Source organism: Gopherus flavomarginatus, chromosome 4 (genome assembly GCF_025201925.1).
Source record: "Gopherus flavomarginatus isolate rGopFla2 chromosome 4, rGopFla2.mat.asm, whole genome shotgun sequence".
Taxonomy (NCBI): Eukaryota; Metazoa; Chordata; order Testudines; family Testudinidae; genus Gopherus; species Gopherus flavomarginatus.
In genome coordinates this window covers 95961706-95968433 of record NC_066620.1, presented here as the reverse complement: position 1 = coordinate 95968433, position 6728 = coordinate 95961706, and positions in this window count along the sequence as shown.

The following is a 6728-nucleotide window of genomic DNA, read 5'->3' as shown; positions in this document are numbered from 1 at the left end:
CGCGCATGCGCACGCCGGCCGTCACGCTTCACTGGGCTTGTGATGGACGGGGGACGCTGTCCAGACCCCGTGCAGCTCTGTCTCTCCGGCTCCTTAAACACCTGCCAGTGGCACACGCGGGCGTGTGTGCGAGGGAGCGAGATGCAGTCTGTCCCCTCTGTACAAAGATTATGAGTCAGGCCCTTTAAAAATCATAAAATAGCCTCAAATATGAAATTCAACAAAGAATAATTTGTTGGTGCTTTTCATATCTGCTGTTTTCCCCCCACCCTTAGGGTTTTCTCAGGATAGCTAGAAACGTACATAATAAAATAAAATAAAATAAAAAAGCTGAGTCTCATATAAACACCTGACTCCAGAAGCTGGGTCATTAAGAAAAATATTTGATTCTCCAGTGACTACCCCTCTTTCTGCACCGCAGGCTAATAATCCTTGGCTGTGCTTCATCACTTACACAGACACCCATTTGGTTTTATGAAGAGGCCTTCTTGGGTTATCACAAAAACATGTTTTCTTGGAGCTAGTAGAAGTAGTATCATCCTGTAAAACATTAACTAAAGTCAAAACAAGTTTTGAGCCAAAATTAACTATATTTTTTCTGTTTTTGGCAAAGCACAAAAATGTGGGCAAAAATGGAAGCTGGATAGAGTCCCCTTGAAAAATTTGGTTCTGTAATACTGCATTTCTTCTGAGGAGTTATGGTTTACATAAACAATAAGATGAAACCTTGTGTGGCTTGTTCATGTTGTTAGATGCCAACTGGCCTGAACATGCATATTTGATGTACGGATAGGTTGTCTAATATACAATAGAAACCACACTAATCCATATAATTTGCACACAAAAATTGCAATCTTTCACCCTTTCTCATCACGTTTAAAGACTCTTATTATAGCTTCACAACTACTTTTACAAAACATATAGTATATTGTGAAGTATGATCATAATTAAACTGAACAATTGTCAAAATAACAAAATATGTGTTGTGATGCATTATCTTTGATTTTTTAAATGTTCACTTATGCTCAGAATTCAGTAAATCATGATTCGTTTTGCAAATTAATGAAGTTGTATTGTAAAAAAGATCTCCCTGTCACATTCTTTTCTTCTACTCCCCATTGCTGTAGGTCAAACCCACTCACGTAAGGTATGTCTACACTGCAATTGGGCTAAAAATAACAGTGTGTGCCCCTCCCCCCCAACTGGATCACAGATCCTGGTCTCCAGCCTAAGCCCGAACATCTACACTGCAATTTTACAGCCTGGTAGCCCAATCCCTGTGAGCCTGAATCAGCTGACTTGGGACAGCTACAGCCATATCATTGCAATGCAGACATACCCTTAGACTCTGATCCAGTGAACATCAAGCTTGATTTCACTGGGATTATTCATGGAAGTTGTCGTAAATATAAAGGGAAGGGTAACTACCTTTCTGTATACAGTACTATAAAATCCCTCCTGGCCAGAGGCACAAAATTCCTTTTACCTGTAAAGTTGTTAAGAAGCTCAGGTAACCTAGTTGGCACCTGACCGAAAGGACCAATAAGGGGACAAGATACTTTCAAATCTGGGGAGGGGGAAAAGGCTTTGTTTAGTCTGTTCTTGGTCTGTCTGTTCGGTGTGCTTGCCGGAGACAGATAAAGAAGGCAAGCAATCCAACTCGATTAGAGTTAGTAAATAATAATAACAAAATGTGTTAACTTACTTTTATTTTGGCTTGTGATTTTCCTTGTGTAAGCAGTGTCAGGATAAGCTCTACACTGACATCTGGTGGAAAGAATTTCAGAGAGTGTATTTGCATAGGCACGCCTACCCTATCCCAGACTGCCGAGCTGTGGGACTGCTTGGTGACAAATGACTCACCCTCAGTTGGGTGGTACTTGCTAGACAAGGGACATGGGTTCCAAAACCCAGAGAATTGAGAGAGGCTGGGGATAGGTATTTGTGCCTGGTGGTGCAGTTGCCTTGTGGAGCCAGAAGCACCAGTTCCACCCCCTCCTCTCTCCACTGTAGAATGTTAGAGTTGATTTTTTTTATTCCTGTAAGAATCTAGATACAGGTTACTGAGCTGAACTCACTTTGGGCTAATGGTGCACTAACACTGGGGCTCCCCTACTATGAGCTGGAATCACTAAGAGCTGAAAATCACTAAAGAGTTGAAATTACTGAGCTGAGAGCACTGAGTACTGTGCTAACTAGTGGGGAGCCCAAAGCTATACTGTGGAACAGAGCCACTGGTGGAGTGGAGCAGTTTGTGGGGATGGCTGGAGCGGATCACAGGACAGCTGGTGGAGCAGAGCGGCTGGCAGAGCGGAGTAGCTGTGAGACAGGTGGAGCGGCCCACAGAGCGAGCAGTTTGCAGGGACAACTGGAGCAGCCCACAGTACAGCTGGTGGAGCAGAGCAGCTGGTGGAGCGAAGCAGGTTGTAAGGATGGCTGGAGGAGCAGAGTGGAGAGGCTGGTAAAGCGGAGCAGTTCGTGGAGAAGGCAGAAGCAGAACCCACGGAGAGGCAGGACAGTTGGCCCTGGACCACGTAAGGTGCCCCTTTCTACCCAGGCTGGGGGGAGGGACCTCTGCAGATGGACTCTCGAACTTTGGGGCTGCACTGACCCAGGACAGAGACTTTTGGGATTGTGGGACTTTTGGGACTGTGGGTGATTTGGGGGTTGCTGGACTCAAGAGCCCAGGAAAGAGGACACAGCCCAATTTCCTGGGGTGGGTCTTTGCTCACGGTTTGGTCTATGAACTCTAGTTGAGGTGTTTTTCCCAATTTAGTGTTTGTTGTTTATCTCATGTATTAAACCTTTTCTGCTACACCGAGACTCTGTGCTTGCGAGAGGGGAAGCATTGCCTCTTTGAGGCGCCTAGGGGTGTGTGTAAGATTTTCCCAGGTCACTGGGTGGGGGCTCGAGCTGGTTTGGCATTGGGTTATTGAAACGGAACCCCTGGATACTGAACCCGGCCCTTGTTGCTGCCAACTCAGAGGGGCAGAAGGGTTACACTTGTCTAGAGGGAGGTTTATCCCTGGATTTGTAACTTTAAGGTTTTGCCTAGAGGGGAGATCCTCTGTGTTCTTGAGTCTTTTGTTATTCTGTAAAGCACTTACTATCCTGATTTTACAGAGGTAATTCTTTTATCTTTTCTTTAATTCAAATTCTTCTTTTAACAACCTGATTGTTTTTTCATCGTTTTAAGATTCAAGGGTTTGGGTCTGTGTTCACCTGTACCAATTTGTGAGAGATTATTCTCAAGCCTGCCCAGGAAAAGGGGTGTATGGCTTGGGGGGATATTTGGGGAAGGTAGGGCTCCAAGTGGCCCTCCCTAAATGTTTGTTTAAATCACTTGGTGGTGGCAGCGTTACTTAATCCAAAGAATAGGGGAGTTTTTAACCTAAGCTGGTACAAATAAGCTTAGGGGGTCTTCATGTGGGTCCCCACGTATGTACCCTAAAGTTCAGAATGGGGAGGGAACCCTGATGGCAGTAAAGTTAGGCACATGAGTAAGTGTTTAAAGGACTGGGCATTTACTGTGTATTTTACCAGCTTTCTTGTACATACACCCACTTGTTTCTGGTCCCCTCATTAACTGACAGTTTTCTATTCATTCATTCACTGACAATTTTTCTATATATCACAAAAGACAAATTACTTTTCATTTCATCATGTACCTTTATAAAGTAACCTTTTTCTTATCATATCAGCACTTGAACAATGCTAAGATGGAAAAGCTCAGTGTTTACATGTCTGTTGTAGAGTTTCATGTATTATCTAGCACTGATAGAATTTTCACAAGGACCTTTTAAAATAATAGTTCCATATGTGTATGCATGTTAGAAATTAATAGCTCTCATATATGCATATAATCTTATCAACTTTATTACAATTTTAAGAACATCATATTAATATTGTTTTCTTCTAAATGTTTCAAATATTTTTCCAATTGCACTGATACTTTAGAATTAATACATTATTTCTTGTCTTTTATATCAGTTACAGAATGATCCCTTATGTTGTCAAAAATGAATGGAAAACACATACAGATAGAACATTCTAAAGGAATTGAAAAATTGTATACAAATAAAATTATGATTATTAAAATCCAACCAGAAAATAGAGGAGCAGGATCTGTTCATACATGATTCTCCTTGTTAGAATGAGTTAGCTTATTTGAACATTAGGAAAGTTCAGGCCCAGATTCAATTCATTGCTTGGCTCCATCTCTACCAAATTTATGAGACCACCTCCTAATCAAATTCACTAACAACATAATATAAAGTAGACTCTAACATTAAAGGATTGATTTTGAAACCTAATCTCAATTTTTATGGGTATTTAACAATCTGATCTGTAAGCAAATTTAGACAGTTGCACCTATAAATATTAACACAAACTCCTAAAATCAATTCACTAGATCCAGCTGCCTCTCCAAATGATGGATGAATGAAGAAACATATGTTTCCATTCAATGAGAATAAGTGGTAATTTTTATATGTTTGATTTATTTATTTTATTAGTCATGTTGAAATATTAAGTAGAAGCTATAGTTCTAGTTATGCTTTTGGTTCAAACTCCTGGCCAGCTGGCTGCTTAGATTATTTTTAGAAATAATCTTTTTAGTGGATATAATTCTACTTACAATACTGTATCTTGTGTGTTTTTTAGAAAACTTCCATGGAGCAGAAGAAATACGGTATTAGAAGCACAAGTATCAGCACCTTGTTGTCAGACAAGTCTCAAGAATATCATAACTGATGTAAAAGGATATTTTCACCACAAGGTGTCACTGTAATTCTTTTGTCTTTACAGGAAAGTCTCTTTCACTACAGTGAAGGACTCAGACTTCAAGGTCAGAAGGGACCATTATGATCATCTAGTCTGACCTCCTGCACGACGCAGGCCACAGAATCTCACCCACCCACTCCTGTATCAAACCTGTGTCTGGCCCATGGAAGTCCTCAAATCATGGTTTGTGTGAATCATATTTAAAGTAATATTTACCTTTGCTCTTTGGTAGAGATAAAATTTAACAGTAGGGTAGGCTCTGATGCCAGCCATCTGACAAGTATGAGCATAAGCTTGACAGTCAACTTTTCCAGCTTTTCCTTTTCCTTTTATGGAGTTCAATCTGTTTAATATATCAACAAGAAGACAGAAAGGTGACTTGATTACAGTGTGTATGTACTTTCTTGTGGAGAAAATACTGGGAGGGCTCTTTAATCTGGCAGAGAAAGGCATAAAAAGAACCAGTGTCTGGAAGCTGTAGCCAGACAAATTCATTTTAGAAATTAGGCACAAATGTTTAACCGTGAAGTTAGTTAAGCATTGGAACAAACTACCAAGGGAAATGGTGGATTCTTCATCTGCTGATGGCTCACATCAAGACTGGATGCCTTTCTAGAAGATCTGCTTTAGCCAAACACAAGTTACTGGGCTCAATACAGGGTAACTTGGTGTAATTTAATTGCCTATGTTATACATGAGATCAGACTTTTGGCCTTAAAACTCCATGAATCTATGAAAAAGCTTACCTGACACTTCCTATGATAAGATCCTAGTTTAAATTGCTTATCATTTTGCCAAACTTTAACCATTCAGACTGAAAATTTCCATGACCAGTGTCTTCCCCAGGCTGAGGTTGTTTGGAAGGTTTCAGCAAAAATGGTTTATCCATTTCAGAGAACAAAATTGGGAAAATAAGTTGTTTTGCCCATATTAATGAATTGGTTGTAAGAATTTTTGGGAGAAACTGTGCAGCATTGCCAGTTCTCATGATTTCGTCATGAAGAATGTGTTTTTGGACCCTACTTGAGCCAGTCTCTCAATGATGCCGCAAGTTCCAGCCTCCACATGAGTTCCACCCCAGAGGGAAAAACTCCTTCGGATTGGCTGCCTTCCCCACTTCCCAGCCTCCTGTGGAAAGGCAGCCAAATTGGGCTGCTGCAAGAGGTGGGCAGAGCTCCCCCTTAGAAGCCCAGAGGAGATTTTTGGGAGGGGAGAGGTCAAAGGGGGCAAGTACCATTCTCGGGGGGGAAAAGCAGAAATAGCTCCTCAGTCTGGCTTTGCTCCCTCCTCTCCCTCTCCTCACGTGAACAATAGGTCAGTCTGTTCATCCTTCCCTCTCCATTCCGGCAACAACAGACTTGGGGTGTGTGTGTGTGAAGAAACACTGCAACTGCAGAGGGAGTGGAGGCGCTTCATGGGACAGATGTGGATTTGGGAGTTTGAGTGCATAATACATTGATGGGCTGAAGGATGGGCAGATAGAGGTCTGGGGGTGCATAATTATTTCTGGGCTGGTGGGGCTGTGATAAATGAAGGTGGGGGGAGCTCCCTTTTATGGACACTCAGCCAGTTAGTAGCTATGAAATCCCTCTTAGTAGCTGTCCTCTAATTGCTATACCTGTAAAGGATTAAAAAAATCTCACTGCTATGTATAGGTAAAAAGAAGTGAGTGGGCAATTGGCCAAAAGAGCCAATGGAAAGGCTAGAACTTTTAAAAATTGAAACAAGACTCCTCTTTTGTCTATCTGTCTGTTGTTCTCGGGGAGAGGCAGACAGGGAGCAGTTATGCTGTGAGAAGTGTGGGCCAGGTATGAAAAATCATCCATATCATACCTAGAAACTACTCATCTAAAACCCCAGATAAGTAAGTAGATCAGGACATGTCTAGGAAGACACGGTTAGGTTTATCCCTTTTAAGCTGGATCTCAAGAGAGCTATTCTTGATG